This window comes from Pan troglodytes, chromosome 13, assembly GCF_028858775.2.
Source record: "Pan troglodytes isolate AG18354 chromosome 13, NHGRI_mPanTro3-v2.0_pri, whole genome shotgun sequence".
Lineage (NCBI taxonomy): Eukaryota > Metazoa > Chordata > Mammalia > Primates > Hominidae > Pan > Pan troglodytes.
In genome coordinates, this window is record NC_072411.2 from 125,123,376 (window position 1) to 125,137,470 (window position 14,095).

Sequence of the window (14,095 nt, forward strand, 5' to 3'; positions counted from 1 at the left end):
AAAGTAAAAATAGAATTGAAGAATTAAAAATCTTCATTTATGTGAAAATTTGAATGGAGAGGTGAAGTTAGGAATAATTGTAAAAATGTAGCTTTTGATTTACTTTTTTTTGCGTTATGTATAACCTAATGTTAAAGATAATATATACAAAGTGATCAGAACAGTGCCTGGCACGTATTAAATGCTCAGTAAATGTACCTATTGTTATTGTTACTTTTAAAATGTCTCCTTCCAGCTCTCTGAGGATTAGCTCATATAATACAGTGTCTCTCAAAGTTTTTATCACTGATGAAACTTTATCACTGATCTTATCACTGATAAAATCAAGAAGATTGGGGACGGAAGGAATGGGATTTTTGTTTTTGGGTAAAAACCTTTGGAGTGGTGGGTTGGAGGGAGGAACCTCATATCTATTCGTCATGATTCAGATCAGGATAATAATGAGTTGATCTGTATAGTGCCAGTTGAAATCTTGATTTTTATTCAATGAAATAAAAAAATTCATTGGTTTGGCTTTTCACTGATTGATTTATATCCCATTCTGTATTCCTTTTGGTTCCTGGAAAAGAATAGGAATAATTTCTGTAAATTTGACCTTATTGGTATTAACCTTCATATGGCAATTTTAGCAAGAAGTTGGTGAGGCTTCTTTCCTCTTTAATTGCATTACGTTATAGCGCAGAAATGATCACATCTATGAACCTAGATGGCCTTAGTGATTGCCACTTGACTGGTTGTTGAATGAGCTGATATTGACCAGAGTTTCTACCCCTCCTCCCCTCCCCTTTTGGGTTGTCCAGTTCAGTGTCATAAGCACAGACATAATTCCTTAGCTTATTGCTGGGTTTTTTTTGATGATGTTTCTTTTTGTTTTTCCCTGTTTTAAAATTTTATTCATAAAATCAGCCAAAATTTATTGAACATATACTAGGTAATACTTTGTAGGTTTCTTGGGATTCATATTTCAAAGATGCATCATTAGAGTGTTTACCTCGTTGAAGTAGATAGAAAGTAAAACAGTAAACATACAATCCATAGTTAAAAGTGCCAATGTAGATGTATGTTCAAAATGTTTTGGGTTCTTAGAGGACTGCAAGTAGATATTAGAAGACTTCATAAAAGAGGTGACATTTGAGCTAGAGTTTGGACTGTTTCACCAGTATAAAAGTATTGGGATTAATAAGCAGGGGAAGGAGCAATAGTGTGTGATTTGTAAATCATAGGAGCAGCTTTGATTCTGGTACCCATTCCCTACCCTCATGTGGGATAGCTTTTCTCAACAGATGTTTGAGCAAGAGCTAGTTATTGCTTTATGGTTTTTTTGTTTGTTTGTTTGTTTTGAGACAGAATCTCAGTCCTAGGCTGAAGTGCCATGGCACAATCATGGCTCACTGCAGCCTCAACTTCCCCAGCTCAAGTGATCCTCCCACCTCAGCCTCCCAAGTAGCTGGGACTACAGGCGTGTGCCACCATGGCCAGCCAATTAAAACATTTTTTTTTTTGTAGACACTAGATCTGTTTTGTCCAGGCTGGTCTTGAACGCCTGGACTCAGGCATTCCTCCTGCCTCAGCCATGCAAACTGTTGGGATTACAGGCATGAGCAACCATACCTGGCCCTACTTTACGACTTTAAAATATTTTCTTTATGCCTATTTAAATTATAGAATATAAAATAGTATTTATAAAAGTATACATTTATTCATACCCGCTATGTATCACATACTCTGCTAGATTCTAGGAAAGCAGAGGAAAAAAAAAAAGTCCTTGCTTCAAGAAGCTCACAGTCTGTTGTGGGGAGACAGAAAAGCAAAGTTAAAATACAGTTGTAATAAGTTACGTTAATGGTATGCCTGAAGTGTTTTGGAAGCTCATAGGAAGGACATCTAACCCAGCCTTGATGGAGGAGGGGAGATAAACGATGGAGGTAAAAATAGATGGAGAGAGTTCATTCAAAATCTATATTCCTTTACTTCTGGATAGAGCATAGTTTTTCTGAGTTAGGAGGGGATTGGAGATGGGACCCAGGGGACATACCAAGCATAAAGGCATGGGACAAGAACACACATGGGGAATGCTTGGGGAACTGAAAGGGTGTGACAGGATAAGTCAATTAACAGTAGAGATCAGGCAGGGGGAGGCCTGATAGATTGAGAAAGATGGTGGAGAGCTCAAGGGGATTGGAGTTCTGGATGAGGTCAAAGGATTGAAGTGAAAGAGTTGGTGGAATAGGACTGGTTATGGTAAGAGTAGTTTTGAAGTTTTGTACTTGAGAGATGGTTTTGTACTTAGATTGTTTAGAGGGTGTTTTTTAAAAGTTAGTTTTGTGATTTTCCTTGTAATGAAGAGGTGGAGCAGATGATAGCCCAGATGGAAAGTTCCATGAGGGCGGGATCAGTTGAATACTCAGGGCCTGTTTATGTAAATCTGAACTTAGGTATTGAGAATGAAAAGCATAGCACATTCGTAGATTTACTTTTTTGGTGAGAAACATCTATATTGGCATTTGTTGTTTTTATTAGATACTAACTAACTACAGTGACGGCTACATATACACTTATACCTTTATAAATACCTAGTTCAGAAATGATTTTGTAGGCATGTAACAGTTTCTGTTCTTTGCATTGATGTTTCTGGGGAGAATGGTGGACATAGTGTAAAACTGGCATATGTAATGCCTATATATTATATACTACATCATGTGTTAAATTACATGCTAGAAATTTGGATGGAACACTACCCAGAATCGTGAGTCACTATTTGGGAATTGCCCTTGATGCATGGATAATTTACCTGTAGATAATTGGGAGCTGTGTATTTAAGTTAATAAAATTTCTTTGTATTATATGATGCCAGAGTACAGGCATGTTAACTATAGGTGATCACAGTTTTTGTTTCTTGTTATTAATTTCAAATAGCTTTATGAAATAATTATATTTGCTGTCTCTTTCTTAGATAAGTCAAGAACATAATGTGTTTCTTTTGAGCTCCTTCAGGGAGAGTAAGTTTAATTTATTCTTCCACTAGAAAGAAAGATACTGTGCTTTATTCACTGCTGCACACCCAGTGCCCAGCGTATAGGAGACACTCAACATTTGTTGAATGAATGAATCAGTCTCTGCATCCCTGCCACCTAGCGCAGTAATGGACATGAGATACTGAGTAAGCATTTATTAAATTGAGTTGAAAGATTTGAATATATTACCAGAAAATTTTTGGAAGGCCAAAAATCTCACATCAGAATGACCAGTATATACTTATTAATGGAAGCTCAGGAATTCCTGAAGAATAGCTTTTCTGTTGATAAATATGTACTAACTGGTTGAGTAATATATGCTAATGTAATTTAAAAAATTATGTGATTATGAAGGCAGGAAAGTGATGGATTGTTTCAGGCCAGGCCCACTGCTTGCTGTACTTTAATGTCATTGCTGCTTGTCGCCTTCTCTGCAGCCTTGTTGACACTCCTGACAACAAGTGTTTGTCTTTGGCTTCTAGGGCACTGTTTCCTGTTCCTTTACCTTTCTTGTTGGTTCTTCTGGCATCTGCCCTTAATCCTTTATCCTACAATTGAATATACTGTTTCTGAGGAATTCTGTGTTCTATGAATAGAGTCAATGGTGACTGTGACCTCTGCATCTTCAGCTGTTTGGAGCCCCAGCCCTGTATTTCTCACAATATACTGAATCTCTTTTCTGGTCTTTCCCACAAACTTAACATCCAGCCCTATATTCACGCGCTCATATTTGTGTCTGTTCTTCTTGTATTCCTCATTACACGCCACCATTCTTTCATTCTGGAAATGTAGACTTTAATTTTCAGAGCCCTTACTCTATACATCCTACCTGACAGGTCCTACTAATTTTACCTCAGAGAAGCCTGTACAGTTGGTCCTGTTTCTTCTGTGTCTACTGCCTTAAATTCTGCACTTCATCACTTGGGCTGTGGTAATAACCACATACCTGGAATCCCTTTCAGTTTATTTTCTGTGTTGACCCAAGTAATCATTCTTTAAAAAAAAAACAAAAAACACACATTTAGGACTGGGAACGGTGACTCACACCTGTAATTTCGGCACTTTGGGAGGCCAAGGCGGGTGGATCACCTGAGGTCAGGAGTTCATGACTATCCTGGTCAACATGGGTGAAACCCTGTCTCTACAAAAAATACCAAAATTAGCCGGGCGTGGTGGCGGGCGCTTGTAATCCCAGCTACGTGGGAGGCTGAGGCAGGAGAATTGCTGGAACCCAGGAGGTGGAGATTGCAGTGAGCCTAGATGGTGCCACTATACTCCAGCCTGGGGGACAGAGCGAGACTGTCTCAAAAAAATAAAATAAAATAAAAAACAAATTTAGTTAAATGCTTTACTTGAAAACCGATCTCATCCTATCTACAGCATTTTCATTGCTAACTCCCCCCATATATTTCCTGTGTTCCAGTGATCTCAGGCTACTTGTGATTACTCACTGTATGCTCACCCATGCCTCCCTGTTAGGCAGGAGTGAAGGAGGAATAAGAGCCTGGAGGGATTTATTCAGCTTTGTCTGTGGGTAATTATACTCATCCTGCATCTTGAAAGATGAGTTTATTTTGACAGTCCTCTTAGCTGCTTCTGTCTCTCTCCAATTCCATAACCCATTCCAAGTTTTGGACAGAAGAGTATGATTGGACCAACACATTCATGTTTTTGATAACAGGCTTCACTGGTCACAGGTCTGCTGGATACCTGTGGATGCACACATTTGCCGTAGTCTGCGGTGTTGGAGATGGGGACAGAACAGTATCACATATGTGAAACAGAGCCAGTGCTTCCCTTCCCAACAGTCATAGGCCAGGCAATGTGGACTGTGGGTTGACATCACTGGAGACTGTTTCAGAATCAGAATAAAGACCAATAATAAACCTTTTTTTTTTTTCTATTTATGGAATATGGGAGCTGTGGAAGAGAGGTATTACTAGGCTGGTTGTTTGCTTCAGGGATCTGCTTCTCATCTTTCCAGGACTTAATTCAGCTACTACCTCAGTTAAAATTTTTCTTTGATGCTGTGCAACTTACTGAATAAGTTTTTACCTGCTGATCTGCAATGTCACTATTGCCATATACAAAAGTCCCATGACTATTTCTGGTTTTAAAATTCTGTTTTAAAACAATTCGTGTTTTGATACGGAATAGGGCAAATATGCATTAAATATGCTGTTTCTCAAAGTTTTTTCTTCTAGATAAATGTTAGAATTAATATATCACATAAGCATACAAAACAAACACGTAAGAAAAATCCTAGTAGGATTTTCATTGGGATTGCATTTGGTTTATGGGTTAATTTTGGCAGAATTACATTTATCCTTTCTACTCAGGAGCAAGTCTGTCTTTTCATATATTCAGGGTTTTTTTGTGTGTGTCTATCAGTAGCATTTTACATACACAGACACCCATATGTAAATATGAATGTTATATTACATGAAGTATTTTAAACTTGCGTTTGCTATTGTGACTGTATTTCCGTTTCAATTTCTAACTGGTGATTAATAGTATATAAAAAAACTGTCCATTTTTGGCCGGGCGCGGTGGCTCATGCCTGTAATCCCAGCACTTTGGGAGGCCGAGGTGGGCGGATCACGAGGTCAGGAGATCAAGACCATCCTGGCTAACACGGTGAAACCCTGTCTCTACTAAAAATAAAAAAAAAATTAGCTGGGCGTGGTGGTGGGCGCCTGGAGTCCCAGCTACTCAGGAGGCTGAGACAGGAGAATGGCGTGAACCCAGGAGGCGGAGCTTGCAGTGCGCAGAGTTCACGCCACTGCACTCCAGCCTGGGTGACAGAGCGAGACTCTGTCTCCAAAAAAAAAAAAAAAAAAAAAAAATACTGTCTATTTTTATTATTTACTTGGTATCGAAATATTTTTGTGAATTCTCCCTCTGGTTGGATATTTTTCGAATGATTCCTTCAGATTTTCTTGTCAGACAGGCACTTATCTGCACACAATAATGACTCTGTCTTTTTCAGTATTCATAACTGTCGTTTATTTTTTCATTGCATTGGCTAAAGTGCATTGCTGTTCAGAAGACATGCATTGAGAGCCGTAAATGTAAGCCATATATGTAGTTTTACATTTCTAGTAGGCAATTGATTTCAATACATTTTGTTTAATGTATCCAAAATCTTATTTCAGTGTATATGTTCAATATAAAATTTATTAATTAACTATTTTACGTTCTTTTTTTACTACTAGGTCTTTGGAATGCCATGTGTGTTTTACACTTAGATCACATCTCAGTTTGGACTAGCCACGTTTCGGGTGTGCAGTGGCACTTGTGGTTACCGCATTGGACAGCATAGAGTTAGAGCCTTCTCGATGTATAATAATTATGATCATAGTTGGCCTTGTTGCCCCTTACTTGGATGGAAGTTGCTTTTCAGTATGATGTTTAATGTTGATTTCTAATAAATATACTGTTTTTAAGTTTAAGCAATTTTGTTTCTGAATAAGATGTTCCTTTAAAACTTAGTGATTGATATTCACTCCCCGCCCCACCCCTGAGATGGAGTTTCACTCTTGTCGCCCAGGCTGGAGTGCAATGGTGCGATCTTGGTTTACTGCAACCTCCGCTTCCCGGGTTCAAGCGATTCTCCTGCCTCACCCTCCTAAGTAGCTGGGATTACAGGCATGCGCCACCACCCCTAGCTAATTTTGTATTTTTAGTAGAGATGGGGTTTCACCATGTTGGCTAGGCTGGTCATGAACTCCTGACGTCAGGTGGTCCACCTGCCCAAAGTGCTGGGATTATAGGTGTGAGCCATTGCGCCCGGCTTCACTTTTCTTAAATACTTAAGAAAATGTATGGTGATGCTCACACCTTTCCCCTCCTACTTAAGCCTGTTAAATATAGAGGATGGTAGTAATAAAGAATTCTCATGGTGAAGCATCTTTTCACTCAGAGTAAACAAACCATGCTTGGTTATGGTGTATCATTCTTTTAACTCAACTGGATTAGATGTGCTGACATTTTAGGATTTTTTCCCTCATATTCTTTAAAGAGATTGTCCTATGTGGTATGTCACGTTTTGGAATCAGCATTATATTAGCTCTTGTAAACTAGGTAACAAAACTTCAGATCATTCTGGCTTAACAAAATTGTTTTAAAACTTAAAGGAATATATGCACATGATTGAGGACTTTTTAAAGTAATTTCTTAGCAAAATGTATTTGTGGAATGTAAATTTTCTAAGTCCTTGCAAATCTGAAAATTTCTTTATTCTACTTGCAATTGATTGGGAAATTAGCTGAGAGTAGAATTCTAGGTTAAAACTTTCCCTTAAAACTTTTAAGGCCTTGTTCATAGTTGCCTCCCTTCCTGTGTTTCTGAGACATCTGATGCCATTATGATTCTTACTCCTTTATAACAGCGGTCTCCAAGCTTTTTGGCACCAGGGACCCAGTTTCGTGGAAGACAGTTTTTCCACGGACGGGGGTCGAGGAGGCAGCGGGGTGGGGGATAGTTTTGGGATGAAACTGCTCCACCTCAGATCATCAGGCATTAGATTCTCATAAGGAGCGGACAATCTAGAACCCTTGCATGCTGAATTCCTGCTCCTGTGAGAATCTGATGCAGCTGCTGTTCTGACAGGAGGCAGAGCTCAGGCAGTAATACTTGCTCACCTGCTGTTGCCTATCTGCTGTCAGGTCTGTGGCCTGGGGGTTGAGAATTCCTGCCTTACAGGAAGGGTGACCATATATCCTGATTTGTCTGGAATACCTCCAGATCACTGTTTTTTTTTTTTTTTTTTTGAAGACAGATTCTCGCTCTGTCGCCCAGGCTGGCTGGAGTGCAGTGGCATGATCTTGGCTTACTGCAAGCTCTGCCTCCTGGCTTCGAGTGATTCCGCTGCCTCAGCCTCCTGAGTAGCTGGGATTACAGGCAGGTGCCACCATGCCTGGCTAATTTTTGGTATTTTTAGTAGCAATGGGGTTTCGCTGTGTTAGACAGGATGGGCTCGATCTCCTGACCTTGTGATCTGCCTGCCTTGGCTTTCCAAAGTGCTGGGATTACAGGCATGAGCCACCACACCCGGCCCAAATCACGCTTTTTAATAGTACCTCCTTTTATTCTGATATGTATCCTTCTTTGTTGATCAGTTATAGAATCACCTTATTTGTAGGTGGTTTGCTTTCTGTTTTTTTTTTTTTTTTTTTTTTTTCTTTTTTTGAGACGAAGTTTTGCTCTTGTTGCCCAGGCTGGAGTACAGTGGCAGGATCTTGGCTCACTGCAACCTCCCCCTCCCGGGTTCAAGCGATTCTCTGTGTCAGTCAGCCTCTCTAGTAGCTGGGATTACAGGCATGCACCACTATGCCTGGCTAATTTTGTATTTTTAGTAGAGATGGGTTTCTCCTTATTGGTCATGCTAGTCTCGAACTCCCGACCTCAGGTGATCTGCCCACCTCGGCCTCCCGAAGTGCTGGGATTACAGGCGTGAGCCACCACGCCCAGCCAGCCTTTTGTTTTTTTAGGAAGATTTGAGGATATTCTTATACTCTTCGCTTTGAGAATTTACGTGGCTCTGTCTAGAAGTCAGTTATTTTTTCCCTCATTCATCTGCCTAGTCCTTTCAAACCGAAGACTAGTATTTATCAGCTCTGGGATATTATATTGCAGAGTGCTTTAGGAATTTCTGCTTGCAAAATGCTTCAGGAATTTTTGCCTGTGTGTTCTTTTTTTCTTTTTATTTCTGGAACTCCTTGTAATGGAACTTGAATCTCTTGGATTAATTTAACACTTATTTTTTAAAATGAGAATTAAATTTTCTATATTCTACCCCTTGCTTTTGCTCTTTATCTGGAAAAGAGTCTCCACCTCATTTTCTGACACTTGTATTGACTCCTTAGTTTCAGCTGCTATTAATTTCAAAGAGCTTTTTCTTATTTTTATTCCTTCTGTTAATATATAGCATCGCATTCTTGTTTCATAGATGGCAATAGCCTCTCTTATGCCTTTGAGAATATTACATAGACATAATTTAAAATTTCCCACATTTCCTACATTGTCTGTTTCCACTGAGGCACCTTTTGTCTGCTGTTTGTCTCTTTCTTTGATAGTGATGGTTTTTCACAAATATCTGGTGATTAAGAACTTTATCTTCTGTCTGGATTTTGAATTTTTAAATGGTTTTCCTGTTTCTAGTTTCTTTTTCCACAAATAAATTCTCAACATTTGGCACCAGGTTTAATATTATGAAACAGATCCAAGTATGTCATCCCCCTGCTAATAAAAGTTAGAAGACTTAATAAGAGATCTGGATAATGTTTCAACCACTTAGGGCAGCAAACATTCACAGTGGCAGTGAGGCATTTGTCTTCTAGGGCCACTGCAACAAATCACCACAGACTGGGAGGCTTAAAACAACAGAAATTTATTCTATTAATGTTAATAGAGACCAGAAGTTCAAATCAGTGTTACTGGGTTGAAATCAAAGTATCAGCAGAGCTTTGAAGGCCCCAGGGAAGAACCTGTTCCTTGCCTCTTTCAGCTTCTAGTGGCTGCTGGCATTCCCTATTATCAGTCCCATCTTTCAGGCCAGCATCTTCAAATCTCTCTGCTCCATCTTCACGTCACCATCTCCTTCATGTGTGTCCAATCTCCTTCTGCCTCTCTATTTATAAGGACATTTGTGAGGGCATTTAGGGACCACTGGGTAATCTAGGGTCTTTTTCCAAATAAGGTAACATTTGTAGATCCTAGGGATTAGGGCCTGATACCCTTGAGGTCCTTTATTCAGCTTACTACAACTACTTAGAGTCTTCTGAAATTTCTCTTTTCTTGTATAGTTCCCTTCGCGTTTACAAATAATTGTTATTACTGCCTGCAGTTATTGTCTGCTTGAACAAAAATATATGCGTCAACTCAGTTTATAGTGATTTCCTTGACCTTGTCTTCTCCACCCTAGACAAAAGGCTGCAATTGCCTGTTTTCCTAATGCAGCTGATGCACTTCTCATAGTTTTTGCCATGTTAAAGTGATTTGTCAGGCTCTACCACTGACTAGGAATTTTCTTTTTTTTCAGTACTATGGTGTCATTCTTAGAATGCAAAGTGTCAGGTCTGGAGCTGAGTAAGGCATTTAATAAATATTTGTTGAAGAGATTTTTAACATTTATTGAGGGCCAATTACATACCTAGTAGGACCTGTCACCTTGGGCCATTTAATAAAGCAGGGTAAAGTAAGCATGGCACATAAGTTTCCCCAGGGCATATTTCTCAAAAGGGATTGCTGGGTCATAGGAGTCTACATTTTCAGCTTTTGCTAGATGCTGCCAAATTGCTCTCTTAACTGGCTGTACTTCCGTAAGTGTGCCAAGATCTATCTTGTTTGCCATATCCTTGCCAACACTTGTGAATTTTTTTCATTAAAAAAATTTTAATGTAGGAAATGATACTGTTTTAATTTGTATTTCCTTGATAATTAATGAGGTTAACCATTTTTAATAGGTAATAAACGATGTAGAATTTTCTGTTAATATACATAGCCTGCTTTCTCCTGTTGCTCTTTTTTATTTATAGAAATTCTACAAATATGGATATGAATTATATATAGCACTGTTCTCTTTTACATGTGAGGAAACTGGCACAAGAAATTAATAATAACAAGAAGATTTCTAAGTTATTTCCCCCCTGGATGAATAGATGCATGACCTTGTCTGGAGTCATAGCTAATAAGAAACAGCAGGGATTTTGAACCCAGTAGTATCTGAGTTTAAGGTCTGTCCTTTTTTTTTGAGACAGAGTCTCGCTCTGTCACCCAGGCTGGAGTGCAGTGGCATGATCTCGGCTCAACGCAACCTCTGCCTCCTGGGTTCAAGTGATTCTCCTGCCTCAGCCTCCAGAGTAGCTGGGACTATATGTGCACGCCACCACACCTGGCTAATGTTTGTAATTTTAGTGGAGATGGGGTTTCCTCTTGTTGGTCAGGCTGGTCTTGAACTCCTGACCTCAGGTGATCCACCCGTGTTAGCCTCCCAAAGTGTTGGGATTACAGGCGTGAGCCACCATGCCTGACTTAAAAAAAAAAAAAGTTTATTTATTATTTTACTTTAAGTTCTGGGATACATGTGCAGAACGTGCAGGTTTACGTGTATACATAGGTACACATGTGGCATGTTGGTTTGCTGCACCTTTCAACCCATCATCTAAGTTTTAAGCCCCACATGCATTAGGTATTTGTCCTAATGTTCTCCCTCCCCTTACCCCACCCACCTACAGGCCCAAGTGTATGATGTTCCCCTCCCTATATCCATGTGTTCTCATTCTTCAACTCCCACTTATGAGTGAGAGAACGTGTGGTGTTTCTTTTCTGTTCCTGTGTTAGTTTGCTGAGAATGGTGGCTTCCAGCTTCATCCATGTCCCTGCGAAGGACATGAACTCATTCTTTTTTATGGCTGCAAGGTCTGTCCGTTTTTACAAAAATTAATAATGAATTAAAAGTTAATGAAGCAGTGGTATGTTGAATTAAGTGATTCAAAAAAACTTAGCTTTTAGCTCTACTTGTTAATATATTCTTAAAAATAACTATATAATGACTGCTAACCTATTTGCTTCGCAGGTGATAGAGAAAATCATTGAAAAAATTTGAAAGTGTTTTTTAAAAACAATGTATTAATATCACCACATATACATCTTAATACATATTCTTTATCATCATCATGAGTAAATGAATGCAGCCTTTATAGTATACTTTTTGAGTTTTGGAAATACCTTATTTTTTATAATAGAGTTTATTTTTTAGAGCAGTTTTAGGTGTACAGCAAGATTGAGAGGAAGGTGCAGAGATTTCTCATATACCCCTTCCCCTACACAGGCATAGCCTCCCTCTTTATCAACATCCTGCTACCTCCCCAGAGTGCTACATTGGTTATAACTGATGAACCTACATTGGCACATCATTATCACCCAGAGTCCATAGTTTACATTAGGGTTCACTCTTAGTATTGTACCCTCCGCAGGTTTTAACAAATACGTGATGACGTGTATCTACCGTTATAATACATACAGAATAGCTTTACTGCCCTAAAAGTCCTTTTGTGCTCTGCCTATTCATCCCCCTCTGTGCTCTAACCTCTGGCAACCATGGATCCTTTTACCACCTCCATAGCTTTGCCTTTTCCAGAATGTCATATAGTTGGAATCGTACAGTACATAGCATTTTCAGACTATCTTCTTTCACTTTGTATTATGCATTTAAGTTTCCTTCATGTCTTGTCATGGCTTGATGGCTCATTTCTTTTCAACACTGACTCATTTTCCATTGTCTGGATGTACCACAGTTTATATATCCATTACTTTGTTGAAGGATATGTTGATTGCTTCCAGCTTTTGGCAATTATGAATCAAACTGCTATGGACATGCATGTACAGGTGTTTTTGTAGACATGTTTTCAACTCTTTTGGGTAAATACCAAGCACTGTGGTTGCTGGATCATATATTTGGAGTATGTTTAGTTTTATATGACACTGTCAAACTTCCTTAGTGGCTGTACCATTTTGCATTCCCGCCAGCAATGAATGAGAGTTGCTCCACATCCTTGCAAGCATTGGGTGGTGTTAGTGTTTTGGGTTTTGGGCATTCTTACTGGTGTGTAGTGTGTATACTATATGTTTTTGAAGAAAGGTTACATGATAAAAATTTTGTTTGCTAGCGTGATAAGTTGGTGTTTCCAGAAAAACTCACCGGAAACTTTTCATGTGAGGTTTAGAAGTAAAATACTTCCAGGAAAAAGTTGGCATTCGGCTCTGATTAACTAGACTATGAGTAGTAATGCTTGTCTTTTTTGTGTTTGTTTTGACAGGTTTTGACACAAGGGCGCATATCTTCAAAGCACCTAGTACCTCCTACCATTGTCAACTGGTAAAATATTTAATTTTTTATTACAATAGATTTCTTTTATTTGTTATAAAATAAATATTAAGTTAAAACCAATTATGGCTAAACTGACCAAAAAATTGTAATTCTCATTTTATGATTATATATGGAAGATAGTTTTATACTTACTTTAATTCTGAATAAATCAATTGGGACATTAAACCATGTCATTGAGCAGTATTGTCTGTCTTCCTTTCCTTAACTAGAATTTCACTAAGTATCTGCAAGGGATTTGAACTCAGTGGCCTCTTTATTTTGGATAGTTTAGCATGAATTAGACCATTTTAATATGTGATGGTCATTTAAAATTTGTATGAATGTTACTGTAAATTTCTAACTGGACATTTTAGTAGAGATTGTAGTTTCAAGGGCTTTTTGTCAACCCATAGAAGGTTCTGCATGGTTATTACAGTTGTCATGGGGCATAAGAAATATAGCACAATTTTATTCTTTCTGTGTCATCTGAAGTGAATTAGAGTTTATGAAATTTTAGGGCAAAAATTTAAGGACGAAGGTTTTTAGCATTCTGTGAAATGAAAAAATTGAGTAGGACTGCTGTAGGGAATAGTCTATGTTGGTAAAGTGCTTTGATGATGACGTAAAGGCAGTAAGCATTTTATCCATTAGAATCATGATAGTTGACATCCTTCTTTTCAGAATCTCATTTCGAAGTCTTTTTTCATATCAGTTGAATTTATTAATCTTAACATTTTTAACTGATTTTAAAAGGAAATCACACAAGTAATATGTTTATTATTAAAAACTGTAAGCAATGTAGGAGCATCTAAGTAAACAGGAAACTCCTATGTTACCCTGGTTCTTTTGCTAGGGATTATCCCTTATTTTCATAGAGTGTATCTTTCCAGACGCTTTGTTTGCGACGCTTTGTTTGCGTATCCAAGATTGCCATCTTTTAATGAAGTAGATGTGATGGAAAAAGGAATATACTTTGTCCACTTTAATAGTACGCCTCACTTTGTTTTAGACATGTCTGTGCCTACGTCTCTTTGAGGGATATACGTGATCAAATTAAGAGTGCTTTTGAAGTGACTAGGTAAACCCATTGTAACACAGTACTCCTCTACAAATTTCTTTTAGTAGTTAATGGGTTATGGGAACTCCAAACTTTGAATTCTTAGCTAAGAATGCATCAAGAGAGTTTAGCAGATTTACAATAAAATTGAAA

At 38.4% G+C, this 14,095-nt stretch overlaps 1 protein-coding gene across 5 annotated transcripts in view; it reads left to right on the forward strand.

The window, feature by feature from the left end:
• Positions 1-14,095, forward strand: part of ACSL3 (acyl-CoA synthetase long chain family member 3) — a 78,750-nt gene that overhangs the window by 14,307 nt on the left and 50,348 nt on the right. For 3 of the 5 annotated variants that reach the window (XM_001166550.7, XM_001166511.7, XM_063790802.1), the window contains exon 2: positions 12,836-12,894. The exons of the other annotated variants lie outside the window; for them this stretch is intronic. The gene's annotated coding sequence lies outside the window, so the exon portion shown is untranslated. The remainder of the gene's footprint in view (positions 1-12,835; positions 12,895-14,095) is intronic. 5 annotated transcript variants of the gene reach the window in all.